This window comes from Monodelphis domestica, chromosome 2 (assembly GCF_027887165.1).
Source record: "Monodelphis domestica isolate mMonDom1 chromosome 2, mMonDom1.pri, whole genome shotgun sequence".
Taxonomy (NCBI): domain Eukaryota; kingdom Metazoa; phylum Chordata; class Mammalia; order Didelphimorphia; family Didelphidae; genus Monodelphis; species Monodelphis domestica.
The window spans coordinates 525,265,525-525,281,777 of NC_077228.1; positions in this window are offsets into that span (position 1 = coordinate 525,265,525).

A 16,253-nucleotide genomic window follows, 5' to 3' on the forward strand; every position below is an offset into this window, starting at 1 on the left:
AAATAAACTATGATAAATTCATTTTACTTCAGTTATTCATTTGGGATTTAGAAATGTAAATCCCTGGGGACCACCTATTACATATTCAGAGTCTAATCACAAATAAATTTAACAGTTCTCTAGCCCATTTTACAGATGAGGGAACTGAGACAAACAAGGTTAAGTGTCTTGCCCACGATCACACACAGTAAGTATTTGAGGCCACATTTGAACTCATGAAGAGGAATATTTCTTATTCTAAGTCATTCTGACACTTAGCTGTCACCTGCATTTGAATGTAATCCCTCCAAGGGAAGAGTCAATCTTATTTGTTAAGCCTCATTCTTGCTGCTCAATAAATAAATGAGCTATCTCTGCCTCTCTTTTTCTCTCTATCTCTGTCTCTCTCAGCCTTTGATTTATGGGAGATAAAAAGTTAGGGAATGGCCACTGCTCTCTGGGACATTATAGTCTTATTGGGGAAACGTGACATAACCATGTGAGTGATATAAATGCCAGATCTTTTGAATGGTGGCCCTTTAAATATTCCTTCAGCTTCTAACCTATGGAAAGAGTCAAATGTTTATCTCCCTCTTAAAACTGTATAATGATATGCACTTGATTTTTTAAAAGTCTTTGCATCTAACAGAGTTGGGTACTTGTGGCTGTTTAAAGATGCATGCATATTATTTCCCAGTTGCAAACTTGCCAACTCAGTAGGTGTCTGACTAATAGACTATTGCAAATTAATTTACACATGTCTAATTAGGAATGGGGGAAAGCTGTATTTTAAAATAGATCTATTGGTTGATTAGTTCATGTTATTAATGGGTAAGAAGGACTGAAAATCACAATCAACTTAACTTATTTCCAGGAAAGATTAGCACATTATAATGAAGCCAAGAAGATTCACAGATCACACTGCACAAACAGAAATCTCTTATCCATCATAAAATGAGGGTAGTGTGTGGTTTCTGCAAAGTGGAGGACTTGAGTTGTGTGAGGTTTGATAAGTCATAAGCCCCCTCTGGGTCTTTGTCTCTTCATCTGTAAAATGGGACTGAGCAAGATGATCTTCAAGGGTCAAATTTGAAGTCAGGGCTCAAATCCCATCTTTAATGCCCATCAGTTGACACGTGGTCAAGTCACTTAACTTTTGAGCCTCATGCTCCATCCTTACTGAATAAGGGGATTGAATTAATTCATCTCTGACATACCTCTAAATCTCTCATGCTATGACTGTGATTCTCTATTAGCAATGATAAATTCTAAGGTTGGAGGATCTCTGTTTTATTACAGAGTTTAATACTATGAATAGTAATAATGATAATAATAGCTGATCTTTATATAGCACTTTAAGTCTGTAAAGCATTTTACATATATTATTTCATTTAGAACTCACAGCTATCCTGTGTGGTAGGTGCTATAGAGTTAGCCTCATTTTACAAGTAAGGAAACTGAGACTGAAAGGGATCAAGGGACTTGTTGAAGGCCACACAGATGTCTTAAACAGCATTTAAGATAGGAGTTGAGCACAAGCCTTTCTAATTTCAGGGCAGCTAGGTAATACAGTTGATAAAGCACTGGATCTAGGGTCAGGAAGATCTGAATTCAAATCCAGTCTCAGACACTTCCATGCCAGATGATGATGGCAAGCCACTTAACTCTGTTTGCCTCACTTTCCTCATCCATAAAATGAGCTGGGGAAGGAAATGGCAAAGCACTCTGGGATTTTTTGCCAAGAAAACCCCAATTAGGGTCAAGAAGAGTTGGACACAACTGAAAAATCACTGAACAACCTAGTTCCTAATTTCAGGCCCCTTAATGCCATCCCTTATGCCTCAGTTGGAAACTCTCCTCCACCCTGCCAAATCTTCCCTATTTGTGTACGTCTTCTTCCGGATTCACAATGGTTCCCAGCTGAATTCTGTAATATCAAATGATACCAGGTAGAACTCTTATTAGGCTCTAGAATATTATATTGAGTAGGCCATTAGGAATCGAGTCCAATCCTACAATTCCTACAAATTACTGGAGGGCCAGAGAGATAAAGGGTCACACAGTGAGTCTAGTCGAAGAGGCTCCAGCCCGCTTTCTGCTAATCTACCCCAGTTCTGGGTTCTAAAAGGAATCCTGAGGCTGGCTACTGGTCCAGGACTCATGATGGGAATCCACTTGACACACCTACCCATCGTTCCTTTGCTCATGCTGATTCTGGAGCTCCTGGCAGACGTGAGGATGGAGTTTTCCCCACCGAGTGGAATCATTTCACTTTTAAACAGTCAAAAGAGACAGGCATTATTTTGTAGCTGTAGAAAAAAGGCATATTTATGGTAGACAGAAAATCTACTGTGTTACCTCAATATGCAGGCTTGCAAGATGAATTCTCGGGCCATAAATCCGGCCTGAGCTTTGGCAGCTTTGCCGTTTGTTTATCGAAGAAGCACTACCTGAATAACTTTCCCCCAAATCAGATGATTCATATCAAGTGTCCCCCAGCCTCAGCATTGCCCTGTGGCTTTGGGTAAGAGTGGACAGTGTTAGGCACCCCCTATTTCTTCATCATCAAGCGCATTCAGGGCAAGGACAAGGGGAGAGAACCAAACTCAGCCAGATGATGCAAAAAAACAAATTTCAGTTTTTAGCTCTTTTCCTTGCTGATACTGCTATCAGTTGAGGTTGTTGTCATTTCTATTCCTGGTTGTAGAGCAGCTAGCTAGGTAGTGCATGGGCTTAGAGTAAGGAAGATTCCTCTTCCTGAGTTCAAAACTATCCTTAGACACTTGCTTGCTATGTGACCCTAGGCAAGTCATTTCACCCTGTTTGCCTTGGTTTCCTTATCTATAGAATGAGCTGGAGAAGGAAATGGCAAACCACTCCAGTATCTCTGCCAAGAAAATGCCAAATGGGGTCCCACAGAGTCAGACATGCCTGAAACAATAGAATAGCAACGACAATAATATTCATGGTTTCCATAGTATACCAATGTTTAAAAGCAGCTGGGAGATATGGAGCACAACAACTTCTGAAGTGAAAATGCCTATAATGTAGAAAGCAATGGAGTGGTGCATGGTAGATGGGATATGTTGGAATAAGTTGCAACATATAACCAACTCTGAAGAGTTGTGGAAGTCTTAAGAAAAGCAGGGGAAATGGGCGCCATCTTGGAGATGCAAAGGATGTACTAGTCATGTGCCAAGGAAAAGAGATGAAAAGTGGATAGCCTGAGTGTTCCAGGGGAAGATAAAGAAGACCTCTAGCATATTTAATAGACCCACTGTGGCCAGCTTATGAAAGGACATGGATAAGAGCCACACAGGGTTAGGAAGCACATTGATTAAGCAGCTACTATGTGCCAAGCCCTGTGCTAAGAGTTTACAAATGGTATCTCACTTGATTCTCACAAAACTCTGTGATATGGTGCTATTGTAATCCCCATTTAGGTAACCAGAGATTAAGTGACTTGTCTAGGGTCACACATAATAAATATCTGAGTCCGAATTTGGACTCAGCTCTTCCCAACTCCAAGTCCAGGGCTCTAACCATTAAGCAACCTCGCTGTTGCCTGATAGGATGGATGGGTCCCAATACATTTGGAGAGGGCTTCTCATAAATAGGATTACAGATCCACCAAACATTTATTTAATTATTTTAATTAATTTAATATTATTTAATGAGCAGAGCACAGTGCCAAGAGCCAGAGATAGGAAGGAAAACCAAAATAACCCCAGCCAGCACTCAAGGAACCTGAAAAAGAAGTTCTGGAGGAATATAACACACACCCAAGTAGGAAAATTAGTTCATCAACAAACATTTATCCTTGGTACTGGAAATGCAAACAGAAAAAATGAAACAATTTCTATTCTCAAGCTATATTCTAATGGGAGAGAAGACAAAAGCACATATAGGAAGGGGAAATATTTTCAACTAGAAGAATCAAGAAAGGCTGTCTTGAAAAGGTGACATTTGAGTTGATTCTTGAATGATGCAAGGAGGAAAGGCAATCCAGCCATAGTTCCTATAAACAAAGGTATAGAATCGAAAAAGCTCTGGATGTTCTGCTCATCCTGAACCTAATGAACCTAGAGGAGAACCATATGAAATACGATTAGGAAAGGACAGTGCCCAGGTTGCAGAAGGAGTTGGAAACCAAAACTCCTAAGAAATAGGCATGGGGATAGGGACTAGACCTTTGCATCGGTATGAGAAAATACCTTTCAATCATGCACCTTATTATCTTCAAGACTTGCCCAGAGCACTAAGGGGGTGAACTAACACACCTGTAGTCACACAGCCAAACTGTATCAAAGATGAGACTTGAACTCATGTCTTCCTACTTCTAAGGTCAGATCTCTATCCACTACAGCATACTTCCCAAGGAAATGTGGGCTTTCCCTCCTCTTCTGTGGGATATGGAAAACTGTGGAAGGTTTTATATAGTACCTGCATGAGCTGAGCGACGCTTTATAAATATTCATCTGACAGTGGTGTGCAGGATGGACTGAGGATGAGTTAGGAGGCTGTTGTAGCAATCCATGTAGGATATGATGGGCAATTCAACTTTGATTGATGAGATGTTGGCAATGAGAATGAAAAACTGGTGACACACTGGAGAAATGTCAGAAATGAAGAAGTGATGGAACTGATTGTGTCTGGGGGGAGGAAGGGGAAAAAGTCAAAGATGTCTATGAGATTGTAAAGCCTGGGCGACTAGGAGGATGCTGGTGTCATAAAAAGAGACAAAGTCTCAGAAGTGGATTATAGGGCTTAAAAGCATGGGAATACAGATTAAGGACTGGAAGGGACTTCTAATGCCATCATGTTCAACCCCTTCATTTTACAGATGAGGAAACTGAGGTCTGAGTCATGAATGACTCAAACACCATATGAGATTCCCCTTTACAACATCTCCAAGTAGTTATTATTCAGTTTGAATAGGAAAACCTCAAGTAATGAGTCTCTATGTACTTTGACAACATTTATGCTCATTTTAGTTATTGCTGGTCATTGGGAAATGTTTCCTGATGTCTTCAAAATCTGTCTGCATATGGTTTTTACTTATTGGTCCTAGTTCTGTCCTCTGAAGCTCAGTAAGACAAATATAATTCTTTGTCTGCAAAAAAAGGCTCCCAAATACTTGGATTGAGTTGCTATGTCTAGTCAAAGTCTTTTGTTTCTTCTCCATTCCCTTCCCCTGAGCTATCCCTACTTTTGTTCTGAAAAGACCAGGGCCAGCCATACTTTGTTCCCCTCCCATCATTGCTTCCAATTTTAATGGACTTCAACACAGTGCACCTTTTGATGTATCCCCCACCCTCTTTTCAGCTCCCTGTTGTATCTGGAGTTTAAGCTCCTTCAAGGTCAAGACATTTCCCCCTGTATTTGTTCCCCAAGTGTTTCATATGTACTCATTGCTTTGTCTTGTATTTAAAAATGATAATTATAGTTATTGCTATAGGTTCTATGCCATGTGTAAATTTGATTTCTAGCCAAGTAATTATTAATAAGAGTGATAAATATTAGTACTGACCTTGCACAGAATCCTGGGGCACTTCATTAGAGACCTGTCCAAGTTAACTAGTCTTAATGAGCATTCCTTGGGTCAGCATTCAACTAGTTTTGAACCCACTTAACTATACTATCCCACATTTCCCCAGATTATTCACCAGGATAGAATGAAGGATTGTAACAGGCTTTACTGAAATCTAAATGTGTGAACTCCATTGAAAAAGGAAATGAGATCTGTGCGCTATGCTTTGTTGGCAGTGAAGCAGGGCTCTTTCTGAAGAATCATTTCCTTTCTGAATGCTCAAAATTTATTCTTTTAATGCCTTCTAGAACTTCATCAAGAATGAATCTCAGGTTCATCAACCTATACGTTACAGACCCTACTCTCTTTCTATTGAATTTTTCACAGATCCTTAGGAACAACTCAACCATCACAATCTGATTCTATCATTATTCTGGGATGGAGTTGGTCCACATCTAGTGACTTGAATTGATTGTGTCTAGATACTCTCCTGGCATCTCTTCATTGCTTTCAGTCTTTATTAACTATTGGCAATTTTCTTCCATTCTTTTGCAGATCAAAGATGATTCCTTCTGGCGGGGACAGAAAACACTAAGTTAAAATGGAGAAGTTCTACCTTTTTTGGACATTATAATTATCTACTGACCAGAGAGCCTATCCAACTTTTGATCTTCCTTTTGCCTTCAACATAGATTTTAAGATTTTTTTGGTTTTTCTTTATATTTATTACCAAGCTCACTTTATTCCTTCTGGCAAGAAATTCTCTATAGCAGGGCAAATTGGTACCTGTTCTTTCACTTTAGTCTTAAAGATTTACAATTCTCCTTCTTCTGGTCATGTTTTTACTTCAGCTATGTTCACTGATAACTTTTCTGTGCTTCCTTATTTAATATGTCCCCTCTTTCCAAATTAGAAATAATTTTGTTCACGACATCAGTATTTCATTCTTAAGAAATTCCCATCCATATTGGGTCAACTTAAAAAATTAATGATCCTGGCATCCTTTTGGCTCTTTCTCTTCAAAACTAGGTCTGCCAAAGTATATGATACATCAAGCTGGGTTCCTTTCCCTGCTTCTGTATCTTGAATTCAAATATAGGGTAATTCATTTTCCAAGAGATTCCCCCAAACAAAATCATCCTTGTTTGTGAGAAAGCCAATTCTCTTTGCTACTCCATCCATCCTTTAGAGAATCCAATTAGCCTCTGAAATGCTGAACTTTGATAGTTTTCCTCTTTCTGGTTCCTCATCCTCCTTTCCTTACTACTGCTCTATGCTCTGCCTCCTTCCCTTTTGTCTTGACTCTCCATTAGTAGTTTCATGTACTCCTAGAGCTTCTGTCACTGCCTTCATTTCAGTGACCAAAAATCTCTCTGTTTCCTCTTCTCAGACCTTTATTTGTTTTCCCAGATGCCTCTTTTTCTTATCATGTATCTCATTAGCACTTCAATGTCAGCATATCCAAATACTCATCATTTTCCATGCCCAACTTGCTCCTCCTCCCTCAATCTCAATATTTCTGTTCATGACAGACCAATTGAGTCAAACTGGACTCTCTTTACCTCACACTTGATGATCTATTTCTCCTCTCCTTTCTTTTGCACTGGCCATTCCTCCTGCCTGGAATGCACTGTCTCCTCATTTCTGCCTCACAGAAGCACTCTCTTCAAGGCAGTCCCAAATATCACTATCTACAGCAAGCCTTTTTTGATCCCATCAGAGGTTAGTGCTTCCCTCTCAAATCCCCTTGTATTTAAGTACTTTGTAACTGTTATGTCTAGATTTAGTCTATACAGACCTAAATTTATCATTTTCTCTCCCTGGTTAAAATGTAACCACTTTATGATAAAGGATTGTTTCAGAATATTTCTATCCCCTTTGCCTAGTACATGGGACAAATGGATGTTCTGATAGGGCTGGTCATCTACCTTGGGTGTCCATCTTTTACTCAACTCTTGTCTGTGGCTCCACAAAGCTGTAGCATGCTCAGCAGCCATATCCCATGAACCATCCAGCAGATGAGAAAAACCGGATAGAGATTGGGTAACTGACAGACTTCAAACCTATCAGTGACATAGGGAAGCATCTGTCTCAAACACGTGAAGACTTTCTTCAGCAGATTGGGCAAGGAGAACAATTTCTTCAGCAGATTGGGCAAGGAGAACAATTTGTTCTAATCGTCATGAAAGCAGCAGGAACAGACACTGTGGATGCTTAGAGCTTGGTCAGGCATCAAAGACACTGAGATTATCCATTGCATCCCAGACCATTGCCAATCAACTTGACTTCTGTTTTGCCACTGGAAGAGAATGAAACTGATGACTTTGTGCATGTCTGCCTCACTTAGATCCAGTTCATGCACAAATCAAGACATCACCCTTCAGTGTCATTAGTCCCCTACAGAAAAGTAGGACAAGTCAAAGAACAGCAATAGCTTAGTACATAAAAATGCTAGATAAATACTTATTGAGGACCACCATTCTGCAAATCTCCTAGATTTGTGCCTTGGAGTCATCAATGATTTTTCCTTCTCTTTCACCAAAACACCCACTCTTTCCTTTACACTTATTCATTATTTTTCCCTCCAAATTCTCTTCCCTTCTTTCTGAACCTCCCTGTTACTGGGAAGGGCATCACCATCCTTCCAGTAACCTAGGTTTCCAAGCAGAGCAACATGCTCGACTCTCGACTCTCCATCCTCTTACTGTCCTCAAATTCAATCAATTGCTAAATCCTGTTGATTTTTCCTCCATAATGTTTCTTGAATAAGTCTCTTTCTCTCCTCTATCATTGACACCACCCTGACCCAGGTCCTCATCATTTCACATTTCTATTATTGCCATAGATGCATCTGCCTGCCTCAAGTGTCTCCATACTCCAGTCTATCCTCCACCCGGCTGTCAAATTAATCTTCCTAAAGTATAGATCTGACCATGATTCCTTCCTATTCAATCAACTCCAGTACCTTCCTGTGACCTCCAGAATCACATATAAATCCCTCTCTGTAATTCAAAGTCCTTCACAACCTGACCCCTCCCACATTTCCAACTTCTTTTATTTTACTTCTAGCTCTTCCCCCACTGCTCCAGGACTCTGAGATCCAGGGATGCTGTCCTCATTGCTGCTTCCTACCTAAGCCACTCTATCTCCAGACTCTGGGCATTTTTACTTCTAATTCCCCAATAAATATTGGCTGCTGTGTGCTCCTCTTCATGTCTACTTCCTGGCTTCCTTCAAGTTTCAGTAAAAATCCCTTCTTCTATGAAAAGTTTTCCTGATCCTCCTTAATGCTAGTGGCTCCCCTCTACTTATTCTCCAGTCGACCCCATATTTGTATCTTATTTGTACACAATCATTCTTATGTTGTCTCCTCCATTAGACTGTGAGTTCCATGAGAAGAGGGACTTTGTTTTTTTACTTTCTTTCTATCTCTAATAGCTAGTACAGTTCCTGGCACAAAATAGGTGCCTAGTATTTGTTTTTATTTTTTAAACCCTTATGTTACATCTTGGAATCAATCATACACACACCTATGTATTAGTTCTAAGGCAGAAAAGCAGTAGGGGCTAAGCAATGGGAGTTATGTGACTTATTCAGGGTCATATACCTGAGTAGTGACTCAGATCATATTTGAACCCAGGACCTCCCATCACCAGTCCTGACTCTTTATCCACTGATCCACCTAGCTGCCCCTCTGATACTTGACTTGCACATACACATAGGGATATTTATGTATATATTTGTGGGTGCATATCCTTTCTCCCTTTATTTTGTAAGATCCTTGAAAACAGAAGTAAATAGCTACATGAATGAATGAATGGCGAAATGAATGAGTGAAATAAATGGTGAATAATAAGTGTGAAATTTATTATGTGAAATAATGAGTGAAATAAATTGGTGAATAAATGATTGAATGAATGAGTGAAAAAGCATTCTTGGGTATGGGACCTCTGAACTTTTGATTTCATCAGTGTAGAGGACTCCTATCAATGTTGACTGACAATTATTCTGCAATGTAGTTTTAGGATGGATGGTCTGTTTTTGTTGTTAAATCATTTCAGTTGTGTACAACTCTTTAGACCTCATGGGGGTGGTACTTGGCAAAGATACTGGAGTTGTTTGCCATTTCCTTCTTCAGCTCATTTTACAGATGAGGAAAGTGAGGCAAAAAGAGGAAAGTGATTTGCCCAGAGTCACATAGCTAGTAAGTGTCTGAGGCCACGTCTTCCTGACTCTGGACCTGGCATTCTATTTATTATGCTGCTCCCTCAACCTAACAGAGAATATATCATAGGTAGGATTGGATTTCAGATTGGCATGAAACAAAGTTTTTCTCCACTATGCCACAGTGGATACTTCATAAGGGTGTGTAAAATCAAATTAAATACAGAGACAATAAAAGCCCAGTAATCCTGGCAAAAAATAGGATCATCAATGTAGAGCCAGCATGGTCCTTTGCTCTCATCTCTCTTATTTTACAGATAGGGGAAACTGAGGTCCAGTGATATTAAGAGGCTCTTCCAAGGTCACTGTTGAAAAGAATTACAAAACTATGATTCTTACTCAGAGATGGTGATTCCATGTTGAGCCCTCAGAGTTCAGAGATTTTTCCACTGGACCACATTCTTTGCCTTAGATTTCTGCTCATCTTATGGCATGACTGTGAGAGGCTCTGTGATTATTTAATGACTAGGTGCCTGTGGAGGACCTGCTCCATAGGAATAGTGAAAGGTCATTTAAATAGAACCCAGTTCCAGAAGGGGGCCATTCTCTTTGAGGAAAAGGACATTAGGAATTTGGACACTAAGTGCTAACTAACTCAGCACCTGTGAAGTTGTACCTTTTCTTTGTGAGAAATCCACAAGAAGAAATGCCGTCCACATTCCCCCAGGAAGGAAAACAGATTAGGCACATTAAGTCATCCTCGGATTGCTTCTTAAGCAGCTCGGCACTCCCAGCAGAGGGACTGAGAATGAAAAGTGTATGGAAATGAGATATCGAGAAATATTTCATAGAGATGAAGGTGCTTGCTTCCTGCTGAATCTCCAGCCTTGAGTATTGTGGATGGGGGAAGGGGAAGTGCTACATCCCAAATGCCATTTTCTGGACTGCTTCTCAGACCACAGCTGGAGTTTCCTTCTGGCCACTAGATTTTTTTTTCATTTCCTTTATTTTCCCTTTCTTTTCCTTCCTCCCTTCCCTTCTTTCCCTTCCTTTTCTCCTTCTCTTTATCTTTCCTATCCTTCCCTCTCTGTATCTTTTCTTCCCCACTGACACTTCTTCCCTCTATCTTTTCCCTTCTTTCCATTTTACTTCTCTTTCTCTTCCTTCTTTCCCTTTCCTCCCTTCCTTCCTTTTTCCTTCCTCTATCTTTCCTTCCCTTCTGTCTCTTATTCCCTATCTTGGTTCCTCCTTCGTTCCTTCCTTCGTTCCTTCCTTCGTTCCTTCCTTCGTTCCTTCCTTCCTTCTTTCCTTCCTTCTTTCCTTCCTTCTTTCCTTCCTTCCTTCCTTCCTTCCTTCTTTCCTTCCTTCCTTTCTTCCTTCCTTCCTTCCTTCCTTCCTTCCTTCCTTCCTTCCTTCCTTCCTTCCTTCATTTCTTCCTTCCTTCCTTCCTTCCTTCTTTCCTTCCTTCCTTCCTTCCTTCCTTCCTTCCTTCCTTCCTTCCTTCCTTCCTTCCTTCCTTCCTTCCTTCCTTCCTTCCTTCCTTCCTTCCTTCCTTCCTTCCTTCCTTCCTTCCTTCCTTCCTTCTTCATTCTCCTCTTATTCCCTCACCCCTTCTACCTCTTCTCCCTCCCTTCCTCTGTATTGATGACTTTTTTAGTTTTTATATCAGTCATTTCTGAATATAACTTCACCACTATTGCAAGGTCTCCTTTCTATGGAATTGTGTTGTTACTGTATAGTGATTTGAATCATAGCTGACTCTTTGTGACCCCATTTGGGTTTTTGTGGCAAAGATAGTGTAGTGGTTTGCTATTTCCTTATTGAGTCCATTTTACAGATGAGGAAACTGAGGCAAAAAGGGTGAAGTGATTCACGCAGAGTGACATAGCAAATAAAGTATCTGAGGCCAGATTTGAACTCAGGAAGATGAGTCTTCCTGACTCTAGGTCTGGCATTCTATCCACTCAGCTCTCCATTCGATGGAATATAAATAGACAAACCAATAAAATAGCCATTAGAGAGAAGTTATGTATCATTCTATACCCATAGACTCCCTTTTTCAATGAAAGAAGGGAAGTATATTTTTTCATCTCTTCTATTATGCTTGTTCATTACAGTCACAAAATATCCATCTCTGTTTTGTCCTTCTTTCTATTTCCTGATTGTTCTTGCTTCACTTTATGTAAGTTCATACATATCTTGTTATGTTTCTTACAGCACAGAAAATAGAAGTACCTTTTTATATAACAATATTTAAGCCATTTCCCATTTGATGAGCATCTGCTTTATTTTACATTCTTTGCTACCAAGAAAACTGAAAACTGAATATTTTGGTATAAATCATACCCTTAAAAATAATCTTTAACCTCCTTGGATGTATCAAATACTACCTTTTAAGAGAAACGTTGACCAAAATTGTGAAGAATCTAGAACTATGTCATGCAAAGAATGGTGTAGGAGACGGTATATAGAGGAATCATTTCCTCACCCCTCTCTCCTCTTTTCCCTCCCGTCCTCTTTTTTTTTTTTTTAGTTTTTATATCAGTCATTTCTGGATACAACTTCACCACTATTGCATTCACTTCTATATAACTCCAGGGGCAGAACAAGGGCCAGTGGGAGGTATTGTATAAGAAATTCTAAAAATGGGATGGACTACCTTATTCAGCTGTAAGGTCTCCTTTGCTGGGTATATTTAAGTTGATCCTAGATCTATCAATCAATAAGCATTAACTTGGCACCTACTAAATTCCAGGGAGTATACTATGTCCTGGATGTCTATATACCATGAATATCCATTAAAGTCAAGTGTCAAGTCATCCAGTAGCAAACCCATTTCAGAGAAATTAGTGCATGTCAATAGAATAGAAGTTGTAGCTAGCAGGAGTGAAAATCAGAGGGCAGATGGGGCATATAAGAATGAAGATGAAGGTGTCTGGAGAGCTGAGGAAAGTCAGAGCCAACCAGAGGCAACAAATCACTTATTGACAGTTTGCAGTGCTCAATGCATATTCAGATGCAGTGTTTATTGTATTTGCTTGTGCTAACCACTCCTTTTTTTTGTTGTTGTTCCTTAAAGGGTTAATTATATCAGCTGTAAAGACTTCTACATTACTGGCATCAGCTTTACAGATATAAAGGGGTACACTTCTGCAGTCAGCTAGCTCCATCAATTCTGTAATCCTGATTTTCTTCCCTTGTATCATCATCATAACCCAGGGTATTCCTCATTGAGGAACAAGGGACCTCTACCCATTTATTGAACAAACAATCTACTGGAGATAGCCCCCTCCCTTTACATAATTGGATTAATGGTTTTGTAATGGTTAGTTGCCCTGAAAGCACAAACTGTGATTCATTTCATATAGCCTTAGTAAATATTTGTCTGCCAACTTCATTTTGCTTTCTGCCAATTTGGAGATTTCATTCTAGCACATTAATTCCAAGCACATCCCCTCAACTTGTCCATTCTTCTTGGATCAGGACTCATGACTTGAATAGCTGAGTTCTTTCAAAGCACACAGCTCTGTTAAGCATGAATAAATGTGCTTCATTTGAAGGGTTATGTTTTATCTTGTCCACACAATCCCATTTTAATGTAGTTTGCCTGTAAAGCATGTACTGAATTGGACTGGGGGGAATCCAAAAAACTCTAAAGTGATTAAGGTTTCATTAGTCTCCCTTAAATAAATATTTATCTGCTATCGTGAATAATGCATTTCCCTTTGTTAATTAATTGATAAAACACTTTTGTAATTTTCAGCTAAGCAGTCATCTCAGCTCATTTCAGATACTTCAATACTATAAGCCTATTTCAAAATGACAACAAAGGAAAAGTAATTCTATCACCTTGGATTTCTCAAGGACTTTGCAGTTTCTGAAGTACTTTCACATGCTTTGTCTCATAATATCCTCAAATTACCCTTCAACCTGAGCAGGGGAAGGGTTATTTTCCTTAGTATACAGAAGCTAATATAGGCATAAGAAGTGGTCCAGTAGTAGTTGTGTAAGATTGTCAAAAAGTTCAGGTGGAGATGGGAAGTCCTGGGTTCAAATTTGAGCTCAGACACTTCCTAGCTATATGACCCAGGGTGAATCACATAATGCCAGTTGTCTAGCTCTTAATGCTCTTCTGCTTTAGAACCAATACACAGTATTGATTCTAAGATGGAAGGTAAAGGTTAAAAAAAAAGAAAAGAAAACAGCAGGTCATTTGGCAAGAGTGAAAAATAACAGGTGAATGGTAAGAGTGTTCTTTATTAGTATCTATGATTCAGCCAATAAAAAGGCATTCATTAAGCCCCCACTATATGGTAGGCACTGTCCTTGGTCCTGAGGATACAAATGCAAAAAAAGAAAAGTGCCTACTCTCAAATTTACATTCAATTTAAGAGGACAATATATGCAAACAGAATAAATACAAGGTAGTTAATGACAAGGGAGTCAGGAAGGGAAGGTGCCATTAATTGGAAGGATCAATAAAGAGTTTGTGTGGCAGGTGGTTCCTGAATTGTGTCTAGAAGGAAGAGAAGGATTCTTTGAGGCAAGAGATGAAGAGGGAGGACAAATGGCTGATGTAAAGGAAAGGAGAGAGAGTATCATGTGTGAGGAATAAATAAAGATAGCTAGGAGATTTACAGAAAAGGTCACTAACCCATTGGGAAAATCCTTGGTAAAATATTAATGAGAGAATATAGAGAATGACTGGGATAAGAAGTCACGGATGGCTTGTCATCTATACCAGTGGATGGAATAACCTCATCAACAATATCAAATACTCAGTAAAGAATCAAAGACAAATGAGGAACCTGATTTCATGTGACTCACCCAAAGTCACAAAAATGGTAGAGGTAAGAAATGGAATTTCAAATCTCCTGACTGAACAGGGTTAGGGTTAGATGCAGCAGAGAAAGCTTCTATAGGTGGCTTAGAAGAAAGAGTGCTGGTCCTGGAGTCAGAAAGACCTGAATTAAAATCTGGCCTCAGACACTTTTTATCTATGTGACTCTGGACAAGTTATTCATTTCATTTTTCTGACTCTATTTTCTCATCTGTAAAATGGGGATAATAACTGGACTACTTCCTGGAGTTGTCATGAGGACCAAATGAGATAATGATGTAAGGCATATTACATAGTACACTGTAGGCACCATATAAATATGTTTATTTATTTATTCATTCATTCACTTACTACTAATAATAACATGTCATTCCATCTGTGTGTTTATTTATGTCCCAGAGGAAGATCGTAACTTTTCCATGCATTAGTTGATAGTTTCATCACTGACTGTGCAAATAATTCAGCCATTCTTGGTGCCCTGCACTTTGTGATGAGCCTTTTTGAGATTAACCTAACTGTCTTTTTAAAAACAACCCTTACTTTTTGTCTTAGAATCAACACTGTATATTAGTTCCAAAGCAGAAGAGCAGTAAGAGCTAGGCAATGGGGATTAAGTGATTTACCCAGGGTCATATAGCTAGGAAGTGTCTGAAGCCAAACTTTTACCCAAGATATCCTGTCTCCAGGCCTGGCTCTCTATCCATTGAGCCACCTCAGCTGTCCCCAGCTTAGCTGGTTTTTAAATGAAAGTCAGACCATCTATCACTGTGTTTATATACTCAAAGCCTTTTCATCTTGGCATGATATGCCAGAACTGGCCCATCCCTGGCCTAGTCTCTGAGATTGCTAGATCAGTACTATTCTAGAATGATGTACTTTGTAGGAGTTTTCTTGAAAATAAACTAGTATTTCTTGAAAACATGTCATCCAGTCTTTGTAGTCACAGGTTTAGAAAAGATAACTAGATAAACAGATAAGGAAGCAAGAAAGCAAGCAAGAAAGAAAGCAAGAAAGAAAGCAAGAAAGAAAGCAAGAAAGAAAGAAAGAAAGAAAGAAAGAAAGAAAGAAAGAAAGAAAGCAAGCAAGAAAGAAAGAAAGCAAGAAAGAAAGAAAGAAAGAAAGAAAGGAAGGAAGGAAGGAAGGAAGGAAGGAAGGAAGGAAGGAAGGAAGGAAGGAAGGAAGGAAGGAAGGAAGGAAGGAAGGAAGAAAGAAAGAAAGAAAGAGAGAGAGAAAGAGAGAGAGAGAAAGAGAGAGAGAAAGAGAGAGAAAGATAGAGAGAAAGAGAAAGAAAGAAAGAAAGAAAGAAAGAAAGAAAGAAAGAAAGAAAGAAAGAAAGAAAGAAAGAAAGAAAGAAAGAAAGAAAGAAAGAGAGAGAGAGAGAAAGAGAAAGAGAGAAATAAAGAAAGAAAGAAAGAAAGAAAGAAAGAAAGAAAGAAAGAAAGAAAGAGAAAAAGAGAGGGAGGAAAAGATAGATAGATAGATAGATAGATAGACGAGACCTTTACAGTATGTCTCTGAGACTTTTGTGATATCCTATAAGTGCTTTCTTTGTTCTACATAGTATGTTAAACATAGGGATACCAATATAAGCAAATAAGACTGTCTTGAACCTTAAGGGATTTCCATTCCACTAGAGGAAAGATAACTTATTAAAGGAATATAGAAAGGGAGAGGGGCCCGAGGAGGAAGTACACCTATGAAAGGGTGCAGATGCTGGCAAGGAGCAGAAGACATCTAAAG